The sequence below is a fragment of the Mya arenaria genome, chromosome 11, assembly GCF_026914265.1.
Source record: "Mya arenaria isolate MELC-2E11 chromosome 11, ASM2691426v1".
NCBI lineage: Eukaryota > Metazoa > Mollusca > Bivalvia > Myida > Myidae > Mya > Mya arenaria.
The window spans coordinates 51,260,405-51,279,842 of NC_069132.1; positions in this window are offsets into that span (position 1 = coordinate 51,260,405).

The window sequence follows — 19,438 nt, forward strand, 5'->3', positions numbered from 1 at the left end:
TAGATTTCATGGTTTATTTTATGCTTATTTGCATTTGAAAATATGTACTGCTTTTTCTTGATAGGGTAAATATGTATTAATCTTCCTAAAAGTGCATGTCAGTATTTTGTATTCATTACCTCTAGCCTTCGTTTTATGTTTTGCTAATAGGTTTGTTTTAAAAAATCAAAATAGCATGTTGCAGTAATAATTGGGTAACAAGTTGCACTTTCAAACGATCATTTTTCAAAGGTTGTCATGCATTTAATTCATCATGAAACTTTGATTAATTCAACCGATATTTCTGTAATATAATGATACAATTTAAACAAGTGGATGCCTGTATTAATGCATGTTCATTCACTTTGATATGATTATTTGAGACATATGTGTTGTATAATATTTCTCATATTGGCATATCAAAACATAGATTTCGTTCAAGTAAACATATGATTAGCAGTACAATATTTCGCTAGAAAAAGGACGTGTCGATTTTAATACGATTGTATGCTTGCGTTTTAAAAATATAAATTATCAAAACATGATTTCATATTTGTGTTGATATATGATTTCTTTTTACTTTCGTCTATACATTTATGCAGGGTATTTACACCATTATTGCACGACCATAATAATAAAAGCTTAATATAGTGTATATTGCATCAAAATATTCATTTGGGTCATACATCATTCTTAATGTCTTTTTTCTCATGATCATGCATTGCTTTTTATGAATAGTTTTTTATAAGTGGGCAATTCAGATACAAGTTTGTTGGTTTTGATATAAAATTTTCCATCACTGGACATAGGCACGATCTTTGATTTTGCCATGACAGGTAATAACTTAAACAGGAATAAGAACCGCTAAACGTTTAATTAAAGTAGTACCATTAAGTTTATTTTTAAGTAGAGTTTGCAACATCCAGACAAAATGATTATTGAAAGGTCGAAGACATGAATCTGCTTGGAGCGCCAGCTGGTCATATTTACACTCATGTTTTCATGTCTTGCGTGTTCATATTATATGTTAACGTGATATTGTCTGCACGTGAACAAATGTTTTGTAGTTAGTTGTACATATTGTGTAACACCTTGAGTCTGTAACGTTCTTTCATTTGTGTTACATTGGATAAAAAACGTTGTTTAATCGGGTCAATATATTTTTCATGGTTAATTTCAAAGAATACTTATTAGTATTGGCAACAGTTTTAAAAAAATTATTACTCTTTGATTAATTGGTGAAAACGTATTAATGTTCATAAGAGTACACGCCAGCATTTGTATTAATTATCTGCAGCCTTCGTTTTAGGTTCTTACACATTGCTAAATGTTTTATTTGTTATTTGGCAATACTGCTATTATGATTATATTACAGTAATAATAATGACAATGTACGATCGCTATCCATATACGTGTAATGCATTTAAATACATAGTGAAACGTTGATTAAGTCATCCGATTAGTCTTTCTGTAATGAAGTTCTACAGATTCGATGGGTTTAGACAAATGAATACCTGTAGCAATGCATAAACAGGTATCAAACGAATACGTTTCATATAATAATATCAAAGCAGTAGTTTCGTTAAAAGGCATGTCTGTTGCAAAGAATATATAACAGAAATTATTAACAATAGTGGGTCTTTTCAAGACACTATGATGGATAATATCTGCCATTGTATTTTCCTGTAATAATATAATCTCACAGTGTTGTCAGATATCACAATTGAAAGTACAAACGTATACGTGTCACATATATCTTCTATGATGGCTGGCAATCGTTTTAATTAAAATTAATTACTTGTTTGTATCTGAAGCTGCCGCAAGCAATAACTCCATTTCCTGGAATGTTTTTGTAACTGATCCTTTTAACTCGCTCTGTTTACAGATTTATATCTCTGAAACCTGAAACTGTTTGTTTAATTATTGAAACAGATTACTGCTGAACATTCTATTGCACTAAGTGTCACCAGTGGGACATTTATGTAAGGTTGTTTATCATTAAAATGGAACTCATGCTTGAAATGTGACGCAATACATAAAAAAGAAGTATATTTACTAAATGTCAACAGTAGATGCATTTACTTTTCGTCAGAACTTGGATGGAACTTGAAGCTTTAACTGATGGCGATGTCGACTGACAGATTTGAAGAAACATGCCCTTGTGAAATTGTTTTCCCTTAGTGCATGTCTTTTGACAGACAAGTATGTTTGGAAAGTATTCAAGGCACTTCTTTCTTAAATATGCATCATCAGCGACACATACAGTAAACAATTAAAACATGTATCATCGGCAAAACGTACAGATAACGATGTAAACAAGTTTCATTGACAATGCATTGCGTTAAGGAAGTGATCATGTATTAGTATTATTATCACACATACTGTTAACGATTTACATATGTATCATTGACAATGCAAACAGTTAAAGATGCTAATTTTTATTATCGGGCAAACATAGAGTTAACGATTTTAACATGTATCATAGACCATTCAAACAGTTATCGATTTGAACATGTTTCATCGACCATACATATATATATTATACATATTATATATATATAACGATGTTAGCATTTTCCATCGATAACACACAGAGTTAAACAATGTGAACACTTATGATCGAAAACACAAACACTTGTCTTGGCACGGTAAAGAAATTATTCAACTTAAGTACGAGAAATTCATCTTTAACTTAGAAAATACTTGCAAAACGCGCCGTTTCCACTTGCAGAGTGTTCATGTTAATCAAAAATATTATTAATACTCACTTGAATTATTGGCGAGCGTATGCAAACTTGTTATTTTCCCATAAAACTATGTTTCATAGATGTTTGATAATATAGTGATTGTAAGCATTTTAACTAATTTCTGGAGACCGTTGTTATGGTTAAGGATTTTTCATGTTAATTGATGATAAATGATTTATAGTCCCATTAGACCAGGTATGGCAAACTTTCATATGTACTGATGAATATTATCCCAGGCACCTTAAGAAGGGTGTCACCGGAATACGTTTGTCAATATACTCAATCCTTTATGCATTTAGAATGTCAAAAGGTTCAATTTTCTACCTTCTTGTTCTGCTTCATAGAGTGCCCTACTTCTTTTTCCAACTTTCTACGATTCCATTGTTCTAAGCCATCGTTTAAAAAGATTTGTGACGTTTTTTTTTTCAGAATCTAGGAGGAAAAGACTGAATATGACATGCTTTTATAGGAATATTGCAGAAAAGCCATACATAATTTTCAAAATGAAATGCAATACGTCGGCAAATATTTTCACATTATCTCTCAAAAATTGATTATGGAAAGATATCCTTCTTGAAAATATTCACGTTCTATGAACATATTGTATAAATATAACAAAAGCCAAGACTAGCAATAGTGTCTTTAAAATAAAACTGTACTCGTAGCTGCAGCAGATATGGACATTGCATGGTCACTAAACACATTTTGAAAAGGTCGAGAATATCACTTGAGCCGAAGTGCTCACAGAATATAGTTTCAGTTCACTTGTTTCGGGCGGAGGAAGTAGTTAACTACAAGTGTAATTTCCCGTACATTGTTCAAGTCTTTCACTCATAGCTACATGCAAGGCCGAATGTCACCATGCTGCATGACAACCAATAATGTTTGCACTGAATAGACTCAATGACGTCTGAAAATAAATCATACCCTACTATTGCATTCTACCTGTTAGTTTGATTTTGAAAAAAAAAACATCGTTTCTCATGCCTGCTTTTTAGTTGCTTTCTTTGTTTATGGGTTATATATTTAAATCGTGAGATTTTGTCACTGATTTTTACGCTTTTAATTATTTTTGTATTGACATAGCATACAGCACAAATCAGCTTGATAAAAATTATCCTTCTTAGTACTTCGAGACAATAGGTCTATTAATTTTCCGGAAATTGTGGTGTCAGTTACTTGTTATACATAAAATTGTGCAACTCTTGCTATTTGTAGAATTTTACAATGCATTTGGGTCAAATTGCATCTTGAATAAAAGAAGCTAACCATTCGTACCAGAATTTCGAACAATGAAGATTCAAGTGGCGGTATTTCCAGTGAAATTTTCACGAACTGTATTGAAGTGTTAAATTAAAGTTGCATGGAATTGCATTTTGTTTCAAAGGCTCTCAGAGCGAAATAATGTAAAATGTCGTAAAATATGGGTTCCAACTGGACCAGACGTTCTCAACGCAATTTAGTTATAGCATGTTCCCTATCCTACATATTTTAGAGTTATGTCTATGCTTATGTGACTATAATAACACGTGACAACCATTTTTTGCATATTTCAAATTTCGTGTAGACCACTAAAATTAAGGGAGACGTTACCATTCACGATATTAGTCGTTACTTCAATACCTAAAATCTGAAGAAAAGTTACAAAAGGTAACTCACGGATTGATTGGTTTCCTCAGCTCCGTGATCCTTCCAGAAACTGGCGTTCGATTCACTCAAATATGGTGCAAAATAATGAAACCATGGCAATAAAATCAATTCAATTCACAATTCAGATCGACTTAGATCTTTATTTAAACGCCCAATAACACAGATTTTATTCTTGCTTTAATAAAAATAGTCAGCTCAATGAACAGGTGTGTCTTTTAGTCTTCTCACACTTTTCCAGCCATTAATTGTTATAATAGATCTAGATCTGCTTTTATTCTTCGGAAGAAAAGGCGCCGTGCCGTTTGACAAATGCCACAGCGTTCGAGGCAGCAGCCACATCCCTTGTCAGATATATTCAGGGTGTTAACTTGTTTGTTAAAGTATAAATCATGATAAATCATGAACTGATTATTGGAAGAAATCATAAACCAAAAGAGAGGATTGCTCACAACAAATGGTTAAAATGTGCGCTTAGAGGGTAAATGGTACGTACCAAGCTATAATCAAGTTAACTAGGTTTATGAGAATAAATATTTTAATTCATTCCCACTTATACAGTACAAAGTGCATATTTCAAAAAAATAAAATCGATATTTGTTCACATTTTCGGTATTATAATACTTTTTTTAGTTCGGAATTATAAGATTTTCTTTTGTTTTTTTTAAATATTATTGAGTTTGAAAATCCGGTGCCAGTTTTCATTCCGTGCACATTGGCTGCATAATGGCTTGTCCCAATAGCAATCCCCGTAAAATAAAAAAGAGTTTTTATAATGTTTATAATGGAAATATTCACTGATCTTGGGGGATGTACATGTAATGAATTGGTACTGGTTGTTTTGTTTACAGTCGAAGGGAAACAACTCTTGCATAACAACAAACTTTAGGGAGACCGTGTTACATCTGTGGGAGTTTTGTATTTTATTTTGACGATGTGAACATTTACCATTGACAACACATACTGAACACGAGGTGAACATGTACCGTCGATAAAATATACAGTTAACGATGTCAACATGTATGTATCATCGATAACACATACACTTGATGTGAACATCTGGCATCGGCAACTTATACAGTAGACAAATGTGAACATGTATCATTGACAACATATACAGTAGACAATGTTAACATATATACAATCGACACAACAAACAAAAGTATTTTTTTATCTTTAAGTGATTTAAGACCTTGGATGCTAGGTGTGTCTCTGTAGTTTCCATTGTATTATTATTTAATTTCATAATCCTTAGTTAAATTTTCTTTAGTGCCATTTCATTAAGGGGTAGTAGGAGCGATTTCGTACCTAAAAGTATTTCCAGCTATTATATTTAACCTGCATTGTTTTAAAGAATTTTAACGTACATAATTCCTCTTCGGTAAAACGGAACTTTGAAAAAAACGAGAATAGTCCAAAAGAACTGAATTTTAAACGTAAAGGCAACCAATGTCATCAAACAAAACAAACACTGTGATATAACTTCATAACCACTTAACACACAGACACATCGAAACCACACGACAAACACCAAGTACCACTGTAATGACTTGTCTGAACACAAACTACAATGGGCGATCAAAATAAAAATAAATCCCCCGCCAATGAATATTTGATTGGTACTCAATTAATGTGAAACTCTAATTCTTTCAGTCCCGTTTTTTTGCGTATAACAGGAAATTGCTACATACGATTAAATTAAGACAAACTGTGATCTGTTCATAGCACGAGATTCTGTGCTAATCACATCTTTCAATATTAATGTGGGGACATCACCGTTAACTATTAAAATACTCGAGAGACACTCCGTCTCCACTTGCAGCGTGTTCATATTCAATATCTTCTTATTAAATGGAACGTTTAATTGGAGTTAGATAATCTGTTGTTAATGAAAGTCTATGTTACTATTTTAATTGATTCCTATGGATCATTATTAAGGTTAAAGATGTATAGGTATATTCCCATTAGATCAAAAGTAATGCAAATTATCGCATGTTCTTCTGAAATCAATTTCCATCAGGGTCTCGACTTTACGCAAATGTCAAGGCATCTTAAGAAGCGTGTCACTGGGATAGTCTTTTATATATGCTCAATTATTTATCAATTCAGAACGTTAAGTGGTTCTATATAATTCATTTTTGTACTGTTTCATATCGTGTCTTACTCCTGCTATATGCCTTCTACGATTCCATTTTTCTGCGATTTCGTTTAAATGTTTTGTGAGTTGTTGTTTTTCAGACTCCAAGAGGAAAAAAATGTTTATGACATATACTCACGACGAAGATAAAAATCGATGACAAATTACCTCCATAAAGTGATGGTAAAACGTTTTTCTAGTATCGAAAATGTTCATTTCATTCTGATCAAATCATACCCGTTTTCCGAAATGGTTTTTAAGGAGGGTCAGCCTGACAGCCTACTCATGTTAACCTGTAAATAAATTTACTTCTAACATAAGTAAGTATGAACGTGTGGGTGAAAGATTGAAAAGCCAAGACATGTGTCTCTATAACAGTCCTGTACCCGTATATGCAGCATATAGGTATATTGTAAAGTCACTTTAAAGTCTAAGTTAAAACAGAACCGAAGTGCTCACATATTTAGGCTTAAAGTGAATAAAACTAGAAGCATTAATTTACGTCGATGTTAAATGTACACATTTTAAGACCCATAACCTTGCGAGAAACCAACATAATGAAAAGTAATATACACGTCTCAATGTATAATCCCTTTCTTATATAATCTATTTTGAGATTATTAAACAGTGTTTAGGCCTTAATCAAAACACAGTACTAGAACAATGAGAAGCTGTAAATAGTGTCAGAACTTTTACTCTTGCGCACATATTTTACATACTTAATGTTGATAATTTGCGCTTGGTTAGATCTCTCAAATGGTAAGTTTGTTGCACATAAAAATGTGTTAAATAATTACAAAAAATAAACATTTCACAGAATTTATTTATAAGACGTGTGAACAACATTTTTAATTTTAGCTGTAAACAGCATCTTCGATTTGATCTATAAAGAACATCATTTATTATATTGCTCATATTTGCATTGTCATTCCACCTGACCTTTAGAATACATTCAAAATATTGACAGTGACACTCTTATTCAAAATCAATACATACACATGTATAACAGACATAAATTTTGAGTGATAAACCTTTAACTAGATAAATAATATTTAATAACTAAATAATGCATTTATGGAAACTATTAATTACTGATAACACGATTGTAACCATGTATTTAATAGCTGAAAGATTTACTGTGATCTACTATCGTCCCATAAGGTAGGAATATCGTGTTTTCTGCACCTTTCTTTCAAATTAAACTCGGTATCCTTCATAAGAACCTTTGTGTCTAATAAAATAATCAACTGAATGAAGTGGAATGTCTTCGTGCAATATCACATTTTTTCCAAGCAAGTAAATTTCATTAAAGAGCTGCTTTCATTTTAGGGTATATTAGGAGCCATTCTGTTTGACGAGTTCAACAGCATTTGAGGCAGCAGTCACCTAGATTTAGGATGACAACATTGTATGTTATCATGTAAATCGTTGTAAAATCGACTAAATTGATAACAAATATTCTAAAAAAAACAATATAATAAATAAAAAGATTGGTTACCAAAAGGTATATCGTTAAACTTGTTTTAAAATATATCACCCTTAGCATGCTTCTAGAATAATGTAAAAAACATTTGGAGATTCGGGTTTATATTTAGGGTCAGCACGTGCTCATTGGTTGGATTATGGCTTGACCCTATACATCCCCTCCCTCTTTGCAATGTGCTTGACCAAGATTATTCCCCTTACGGTGTTAAGCATATAGGGTGAAATTAATCCTCCATCAATAGATAAGATGTTAAGCGGAGTAGAACTACTAAGGGCCGAGATAGTGGTCCTGTTACAACGATGAATGACATTTTAAACGTTACATAACCGAAACACATCCTCTAAACGCCAGCTCCACCACTTACGGTGGTGCAAAGAAAAAGAGCTGTCGACACTTCCGTGGTGGAGCTGTGCCCTATGTTTACATGAACAAACGTGAGTATGGTTTATGTTTCATTTCAAGTTTGAAATATTTTTGTTGTATTCTTTAATAGTTCATTGTAGTTTGGACCCTTGCGTTGTGCCCCTTTACAGGGTTTGTTTTTGAAATTTCGACTTCTGAAGTAAGCATTGTTCAAGGGTTGTGTACATAAATATTGTTATTATAGTGGAAATGAGACAACTCTTGCATGACAAGAATATGTAGGATGAATTTCCTCAACGGAGCGATGAAGTAAAACACGATATTGAAATATCTTCAATAATTTGATGTTTTAGTTTATGTCTAATGACTATTCCATGCTCTGGAAATGTACATTGAATGATTTATAGTGAAAGGGAAACAACTCTTTCATGGCAAGAAAATGTAGGATGCCCGAGTGTGGTTTTTTTAGAATTTTGCATTTTGTCCAAAGTCTCTTATTTTTTATTGTGTGCATTCATTTAATTAAGCTTGTCAATTCCGACTCTACATTATTTCAGCATTGCACATTTGAAACAGAGCTTGTGTAGAGCATAATCGTCAAATTATATGTTCTAATGGTTTTATAAATACGAATGTATAAAAGAGGCTTAAAAGCAATAACAGTATGGTATTAATTATTGTATAAATCGTTAGTATTGTATGAATTCTTGTATTCAATAATTGGATAGGAATACAACAAAATGGCTTTGTGCTTATGGTAACACCAGAAGTTGTACATCGAAAATTAGAAGATTAAATGCATTTTCCCATATGCACAAATGCTGTCACTGATTATGCCCGCCGGAGAATCATAGGAGCTAGAACTTTTTTTTGTTTTGCGTTGAAAGCGCTCCAACGCATCTTTGTTGTTCCAATTAATTGAAAATTGAGGTAAACGGTGAGGTATGGTCAGTTTTGCTTTTGTTTTCATTTTAGACGATAGTTTGATAGTAGTTATAAACATTCTAAACAAAAATAAAAATCTGTCTAGAACTTGCATTTCTTTGTAGAGCTGAATCGTGGCTGAAGTCAAAGTCTGCATGTTCATGAAAAGTATTATCGTTCTTGGAAGTACAGCGATAAATTGACGAAAGGTTGCCTCTTTCCAAAAAATTGACATTAACTTGTTTTATCATATGCTGTCATGTGGTTGATATAGATCGATCAGTGAATTAAAAAATGTTGGACAAAGAAGTGTTCTACGTCAATATGCCTATTAACAGAATAATGAGCCACATTAACTCCTACAGACAGATCATATGATTTACTCGGTGCATTATCATCAAGCATCCATAAACAACCTAATTGCTACGAGGGAGAACTATATTCAAAGGGCAGTCACAACTCATTAGGTCCAGATTGAGCCATATGTAGGTTTGGTCATAAACAGGTAATTTAGGAACCAACAAAACAGCATTATATTAAAACAAAAGCAAACAAATAGCCCATTTTTATCTTTGCATTGGGCAGACGTTATATGAAAACGTTATGTAAATTATATGCTTTCCGGTGAATTAAAGACATTTATCTGTAAAATAAAAATGATATTTCACCGTTCCATTTAGGAAAATATCAATATGACATTTTCACTTCTTTCAAAATCTGGCCCACATTCACATCCAAATCAAACGTGTACGGGCACTGGGCCTGGACACAATTTCAAGGACGTCAATTACGGAATAACGTTATGATCTCATACAATTTAAAGCTTTTATTTGAAAAACTACATTAAACAGTCATCTTTTTATCCCTTTAAAAAGGATAAAAACTAATGTTTGTTTCAGTTTGAAGTTGCAATAAATTTCACCTTGTAAATTCAAAAAAGTGATTATGCTACTCGTGAAAAAAAAATTGGTGCTCTCCCGGTAAAATATATTTCAATCTTTCACTGAAACAGACACTTATCCACTTTATATTAGTGTAATAGGGTCGATGATAACACACAGTTTAAAAATTTAGTGACGGCCCACCTGCCGTTAGGATCCGCGAGCCGATTCCAATGTGCTATGCAACAAAAGTTTAACATGGGGCATCTGCCATTGTCAGGCCACACTTACGTGCAACATCGTGTGAACAAGTGTGAAAAATCGGAGGTAAACATGCTAGGTCACATCCACGAGCAACATTCTTTTGATAAGCGTGATATGTCGGAGAACCATGTGCATCGTCGTGTAAACAAACATTCAATGTCGGCGAGCCATATGCAACTTCGTGTAAACACATATTCATTGTCGGAGAACCATGTGCAACTTCGTGTAAACAAACATTCAATATCGGAGAACCATGTGCAACGTCGTGTAAACATACAAACAAACATTCAATGTCGGAGAACCATGTGCAACGTCGTGTAAACAAACAATCAATGTCGGAGAACCATGTGCAACGTCGTGTAAACAAACAAACAAACATTCAATGTCGGAGAACCATGTGCAACGTCGCGTAAACAAACATTCAATGTCGGAGAACTAATATCGGAGAACCACGAGAAAAATCGTGTGAACAAGCCTCAAATATCGGGGCTACACTCGTCAGGCCACCCACGAGCAACATCGTGTGAACAAGCCTCAAATATCGGGGCTACACTCGTCAGGCCACCCACGAGCAACATCGTGTGAACAAGCCTCAAATATCGGGGCTACACTCGTCAGGCCACCCACGAGCAAAATCGTGTGAACAAGCCTCAAATATCGGGGCTACACTCGTCAGGCCACCCACGAGCAACATCGTGTGAAAAAGCCTCAAATATCGGGGGTACACTCGTCAGGCCACCCACGAGCAACATCGTGTGAACAAGCCTCAACTATCGGGGTAACACTCGTCAGGCCACCCACGAGCAACATCGTGTGAACAAGCCTCAAGTATCGGGGCTACATTCGTCAGGCCAACCACGAGCAACATCGTGTGAACAAGCCTCAAATATCGGGGGTACACTCGTCAGGCCACCCACGAGCAACATCGTGTGAACAAGCCTCAAATATCGGGGCTACACTCGTCAGGCCACCCACGAGCAACATCGTGTGAACAAGCCTCAAATATCGGGGCTACACTCGTCAGGCCACCCACGAGCAACATCGTGTGAACAAGCCTCAAATATCGGGGCTACACTCGTCAGGCCACCCACGAGCAACATCGTGTGAACAAGCCTCAAATATCGGGGGTACACTCGTCAGGCCACCCACGAGCAACATCGTGTGAACAAGCCTCAAATATCGGGGGTACACTCGTCAAGCCACCCACGAGCAACATCGTGTGAACAAGCCTCAAATATCGGGGCTACACTCGTCAGGCCACCCACGAGCAACATCGTGTGAACAAGCATGATATGTCGGAGATAAAAAAAATGGGGTTGCATTCTGAAGTAAGCAGGAGATCATCTCCGTAGTTTTGACCGATCCGCGCTCAACGAAACTGGTGTTATATATTTATCTTATATTAACATTATTCAGAATTGTTGCTAAAATAATCCATAACCACCACTTCCCGGTCTCTTTCAACGAGTTCTGTGATTATTCTTATACGTTTTTGATAACATGTTCTTTTTTCTCCGTGCGATTGAAAATGTGCCAATATAGAGACAAATCAATTGTGCCAGTAGGTTAATTGAGTCAGTTTATGTCTTAAATGAAAGACCGTTTACCATGTAAACGTGCCTGTAAATATATTTGCACCTAGGGCGTTCAATAATGTTCTCCATAAAGACCATTTATAGACAGAATTGTTAATTTTAAAGAAACAAATAACCATCCATGAAATTACGTTAAAGATGCCTGCAAACGATATGTTTATAATATATTATATTTTAAAGATAAGTTTTTTTGAAGACAGAAAGGCAAGAAACAAAAAACAAGAGCTCGCAAAGTACTTCTTAAAGTGACACTCTTATTCAAAATCAATACATACACATGTATAACAGACATAAATTTTGAATGATAAACCTTTAGCTAAATAAATAATATTTAATAACTAAATAATGCATTTATGGAACCAATTAATTACTGATAACACGATTGTAACCATGTATTTAATAGCTGAAAGATTTACTGTGATCTACTATCGTCCCATAAGGTAGGAATATCGTGTTTTCTGCACCTTTCTTTCAAATTAAACTCGGTATCCTTCATAAGAACCTTTGTGTTCGATATTTTTTCATCCGTTTTGGTATACATTTGTATTGAACATTTAAATTAATTGTGTTAAATCTTATTTTGGAGTAAGAGTGCATCTTTAACGACTATTTTCAACAAAATGTTTGTATTTGAACAATAGCTGTATAACAGCTAGAAACAGGTATAAAAAGACATTATATATTATGTACATCTTTATGATCGAACGTGACTACGCTGTATCATAATTGACATTTTTTTCTTATGTGGTATGTAGGAGGAGTTATTATGGTCTAATTGTGAACATTGTTAAAGGTTAGAACGTTGTCATAATGTTACCTGATCTATCTCGTTTGTTTGTGGGTTTTTTTTTTCGCTTTTCTTAATGAGTTCGTAGAACTAGCGCTATGTTGATATTATTAGAAAAGATATCAAGGTCTCTTGTCCCAATTGTCGAACAATCTTAAGTCCAATATTCTTAAGGTTAACTAGTTTTTGAAGGATATCTCCAAGATGGCCGCCGTACCTTTTGCGGTGTTTTTTTTACCGACAGTTTGGGGGGGTCTGATACCGGTAAGATCATCTAAGAACTAGTAAGAACTACTACGAACTTTAAAGAGTGTCTTTAATTTTAATTGTAATAGTGATTGGCTTCTCATCGGGTTACAATATTCCCTCATTTTGACAATATGTACTGTCACGATGAGAGCCATGCGATATTAACATACTTAAAGTGACACTCTTATTCAAAATCAATGCATACACATGTATAACAAACATTATTTTGACTGATAAACCTTTAAATACTAACTAAATAATGCATTAACGGGAAAATATTAATTACTGATGACAAGATTGTAACCCTATATTTATTAGCTGAAAACGCAAACATATTAAATGATTGGTGAATGTTTAAAGATTTACTTTGATTTACTATAATCTCAAAGGTAGAAGAACCGTGTTTTATGCACATTTCTTTCAAATTAAATTCAGTATCCTTCATAAGAACCATTGTTTTCGACATTTATTCATCCCTTTCTGGAATAATAAAACAATAGTATTAATTGTGGTAAATTTTATGTTGGAGTAAGAGTGCATCTTTAATAAATGCTATATCATACAAAGCCTTGCATTGCTAATCCCGAAAATATATCAAAAACATGTAAGAGAGAAGACCCCTACGAGACCTAAGACCAAGAAATAACTCTGCTACATGTCTAGTACCAAAAGGTCGGACCGCTTTGTAAAGTAACAGAAGTTGCGACTTGACTGCTGCCTCAAAGCTGTGGAATGTCCGTCCAGGGGGGATAAAGGACTGTGACACGTCTGCCTGGGAGCGAGACAAATCGGCCCCTTACCAAATCGGATTACTACCAAATCAGCCCCTGAGACATTTCAGCACCTTAGACATGTAGATTCGAGACTATTCGGCCCTAACTGATTTTCAACCAAGATATTTCGGCCCGTAAATTTTATTTTAGTTTCTAATTCAAATATGATAATAATAGATATGTTCAAAATTTATTTCACTATTTATGACCATATTTGGATCAATAGTATACTATAACAATAACAAAGCCTGTCCAAACACTGTTGTACATTTTTGACAAACATTTCCACAAAGCAGATTACCACAGTAAACAATGAAATAAGCATATGGTCAGTTATGGTCAGAAATATTTACATTGAGGTATATGTGAGCTTATAATCAGAAATCGGACAGTTTTTCACAGGTATTTTTTAGTGTTCTGTAGAAATACCATTGTTCCGTATGTCCATTTTACCTGTTGTATTGATGTTTTTATTTATTTTATTATTTTATTTGAATTATTTTATATGTATATGAGGCAACAGTTAATTAAGATGTGTTTATTTAATACATGTGTGTACATTAAAACTGTTGCATGTATTGACTTAAATATTGAATATTCAATTAAACGTATGTTCTACTTAGTAGCAAATTAAGAATTACTAAAATATACGTTGAGTAACTTAGAAAAACTAATATATTTAAAAATGTAGTTACTAATAATTAAGCAATAAAATAATTATATAAATAATAAAGTTTTCAATCGAGTAAAAAATAGAAAAGTTAAATTTAGTTTTTATTTTAATCTCGAAATTAACTGTGTTAGAAAAAAGGTGTACGAAAATTAAAACCAATTTGTACATACATGTAAATTTAAATAAATAAAAAATAAAATAAAAAGGGGATAAGGGAGATGAAGAAGGGAGGGGATGTAGGGATAAAAACAGGGAAGAAGGGAGGTTAACGAGGGAGGATATAGAGAGGGGGAAAAGGAGATAGAAGAGGGCAGGAGAAAGGGGGGGGGGGGGGAGTGGGACAACGTGGAAGTGGGGGGGACGACCGGATATAGAATAGGGGAAAGGGAGACAGAATATGGGGGGACAGAAGAAGTGAGGATAGGAAAAAAAGGGATGGGCATGAAAAAAAGGAGAAGGATAGAATGGAGGGAAAGGGTGGGAAAGAATTGAGAATGGAAGAGGGAGGAAAACGAATGTGGAATAAATTTTGTTTTTAATTTTGCGGTCTATAATTCATGAAGTTTACCATAAGGCTCTCACTCAATAAAGTTACTATTTTTCCAGCTCCGACGCCATAAAAAATCAAATTTAGTTTCTCAGCAACGTTTTTAAGAGGTTTGTTTGTTTTGTTTTTATTTTCCTAATTATTATTAACATTTTTTTATAAAGATATTAAACGCACTACAAATAATATACAATCTGATATAGCTGTCTTATTAACAATGAGTGTCTTCTTTCAAATATTATTGAAATAATTCCAAAAATATAACCACTCTTATATTTCAAGAACTGTTTGTAGTACAAACATAACTTTTACATGTACTGCCGAAACTGTGATATGCAGCTGGAAGATGCACTGTTCCTCACAAATAATCAGTACCACAATTAATTCTATTGTTTTAATACTGAAAAAAAACCAATTAATACCGAAAACATTGATTCTAGCGAAGGATACGAGGTACCATGTTTCATATGAAACGCACGTGCAGAAAACACGGTATTTCTTCCTTATGAGACGATAGTTGATCACTGTAAATACCCTAGGAACTATTAAACTGTCATTTAATATACTCGTGCGTTTTCAGCCATTAAATACACGGTTACAATCTTTTTATCAGTAATTAATATTTTCCGTTTATGTATTATTTAGTAAGTAGTTAAAGGTTTATTTAGCAAAATTTATGCATATTATACATGTGAATGTACTAATTTAAAATACGAGTATCACTTTAAGTTTCAAACCTATTTCATTCATGACCATTTTCGCACCTTTTATTGTAATGGCCAAACGCGCTACTGTAAAGCATTGTTATTATAATATTATATTTATTTATAGAACATTTATTAAATTTTCAATAATATAAATAGACTGAATAGAACAAAACCGGAAGGCATAAAAATATTACGTAAGTGCTTAAATAGAAAAAAATACTCAATTTTGAAGCATAATCTCTCGAGAATAAAGCTCTGAAAATATGATATTATAACATGTAAGTTTTCTTTGCACCGCTGCGAACATTTAAACAAATACTAATTCCACGGAAAGGGATACAAATATCTGTCATTTAAACCTCCACAAAAATATGACATAAATTCCCAGGGTTTCTAATCCTGGACATTTTTTTTACGGAAACTAGCGGTGCTGGTTTTCAAACCCGGCTCTCAGAGCCACCGCTCGTACGTGTGGTCGTGCATGGTACGAGATCTGTCTTCTCTTCTCTCTTTCCGCTAACTCTCAGAGTCACCATCGTAAATGCGTATGTGGTCGCGCATTGTACGAGAACAATCCAGTAAACAAACTTTACTTTTTTCTTGCATTCTTGGTGCCTTTTCTGCTTACCTCAGCTCTCACCGTAACTGCTTCATTTTCCATCCTTTTCACACATCCTCTTAAGACTTTTCCTCCAACCTCTGATTAATCATTCTTTTCCCGACTATCCTTTCCTCCCTTTATCTTCTTCTATCCTCCCTTTTTCTCTCCCAAGTCTTACCTTCCCCACCTCTTTTATTCCCTGCTTCCCCTATTCGCCTCTTCAATCCTCCCTTTCCATCTTCCCTTCTTCTCTTCCCCTTTCTCCATCCTCCCTTCTTCTCACCCCCTTCCTTCTTCCATCTCTCCTTTCTTCTACCTCCCTTCCACTTTCCTCCTCTTCCATCTTTCCTTCTTGTCCCTCCCTTTACCTTCCCTTCCTTCCCATTTTCCCTTCATCCTTCCTTCCCTTCCTCATCTTCCATTCTCCTTTCTTCTTCCCCTTCTCCCTCATTCCACTGTATTCTTCCCTCTTCTCGTCCCTTCTATCCCCCTTCCTCCATCCTCCCTTCTTCTACCTCCTCTTCCATCTTCCCTTCGTCCATTCTCCCTTCTTCTCCCATTCTTCTTCATTCTATTGCCTTCTTCCTTCTTCCCATCAATATACAGAATCAGGAGTTTTCTGTGAAATTGCTTTTATTATTACAACTTGTTTAGTATCTGTTTGATGTTTGATCCGGTTACTTTAATTTCAGAAGGCAGGAGAAGCAGTGGGGAAAGTTTTACCAGAAGTTCTGTGATCTCAAATGGACATACTTAACAGTGTAAGAATTTTGGATAAAAACCGAACTGTATATTTGTTGTAACAATTTCAAGTAAAACGTATCGTTTGTTTTACGAAAACCGAAAGTGATTTTTGGAAACAACCGAAACCCATTCCGGTGGCGGTTTCGTCCGTTCGTTCAATCCGAAAACTAGTTCGCTTAAATAAAATGCGGTAAAATGATCTAACACGTATGTTGAGACACCATTTAGTTAAAACAGACAAACGACCATCTGCGGTATCATTGTTTTGAAAATTTTCAGAAGTAATGGCTACATGCAGAAGTTCCATCATGTTATTGAAGCTGTACAAAAAAAAAACTTGCATTTGCTACTTCAAGCAAAACTTTCGAAAGAATTTCCTAACCGCCGAAACCCATGAACACAAAAACTGAAACTAGTTTGGTATCAACAAAAACGCCCTTAAAGTATTGAGTAAATGCTGACTATAACAAGAGCTGTCAAAGAGACAGCGAACTCGACTATTTCACCTCTTTAAACCAAAATTTTCATGTCGAATAATAAAGGGCCTTTATAAGTTTGCATTTTATGCGAAAAAGAGTTATCTAATTTGATAAATAAGGTAGAATGGATGGTTTCAATGCAATACGTCACGACGATGCTGTCAGATGATCATCGATTCTACTAAAAAATTCTTTTTTGTTGTCGGGCATGTTAACCTTGTGTGAGTGCCGTTAAAGCTGCACTCTCACAGATAAACCGTTATTACAACTTTTTTTTTATTTTTTGTCTTAAAAAGAGCCAATTTTTGCGTAAATATCTGCAAACCGATGGAAACCGTTCGAAAATTAATGTTTTATGAAAAGTATGAAAGTAACGGTTTAAAAAAAATGCATAAAACATCAATTTTTAAACTTAAATATAAAAATCTGCGACCTAATTATTTTTTCAGCTGTCATATAACTGGTTTCCGGGCATTTTCGCAAACATTGGCTCGTAAAAGATAAAAAATAAAAAAAGTGATCAAAACATTAATTCTGTGATAGAACAGCTTTAAATATAGTCTTTGTCCGCCGCATTAATGAGTTGTTCTTTATAGAAAGTTGATCAGAAAGCAATAAGTCGTTTTACTGCTTCGTCTGTAGGAGTTAGTGTGCCTCATTACCCAGTAACTTGGTTTCCATTTCCCCGTATAACCCATATCAGGTCATCTACTAACCCCGTAACATATATTATTGTATGTAGGATACTTTTAATGACAACTCCTGTAAGTTCCTATATATCTGGGTGAATGTCTTTGCATGGTTAGTGAAAATTGTTCTCGATAAAGATGGTTAGTGTGCTCTTAACTGTTTTGTTGAAATAAATGCATCACACACTATAAGTTTAAAACATCTTCATTGGAACAGTTTTAAGATTAAATTGATCTTAAAAACGTAGTTTTGGTACTTTTCAAAAGCGTTTTACATGCATCAATACTAAGGCGTAAACATAAATAATTCATTAACCATTCAAAGACATTCACCAAGATATATAGGAACTTACAGGAGTTGTCACTTAAAGTACCCTACACACTAGCAGATCCAGATACAGTGGTCAGGGGGCGTCCTAGTTAAAGTTGTATTTCAATAAAGGAGAAGAAGAGGGTTAAAATACGACCAAAATGCACTATTTCAGACAAGTTTTTTTTCAGTACATTATAAAAGTTGGCCACTTCATCATATTAGAAAACCAGATCACCACCGTAACCTCGAGCGTCAGTGTACCAGACTACTGTTTAGCTTGGACAGTGTCAGCATCAGGATGCTGCGCGAGCTGGCCCACAGCAGACGTAGAAGAACCATGCATACGAGACCTCTCAATTGTCTGCCTGCCCCATTACTAAATTGTAAAGCCATCTGTACAGTTGGTTGCAGAACTTTTTTTTATAAAACTTTAACTTAAACCTTGTGACTGATAAATCGTAAATAAAACTTTGGTGGTGAAGAAACAATAGAATTATGTGTGCAATATTTTATTCATTGTACTGAAGTGCGGTTGTTCTACGTAAGAGGGATTATAAGAAGGTTCAAGATTAACGGGTTGCATTTTAAAACTGTGTATCAAGATACAAAAGTCAGGAGCCGCGTTGCTTATAAACAATTAAACACTTACGCAAAAATAGTCCATATAAAATGTTGAGATTCAATCCTTGGTTCAGTCAGTTAGATTAAACCTTGAGCAGTCTGACAGCAGGATTAAAGTTATTGGTCCCAGGTTCAGTGCAGTAGGTTACATTTTAGGTTAAATCCTTAAGAGTGCGATCGCAGAACTATAGATTAATGTGAGGTTAAAAGTAAGGTACACATTGACATTGAA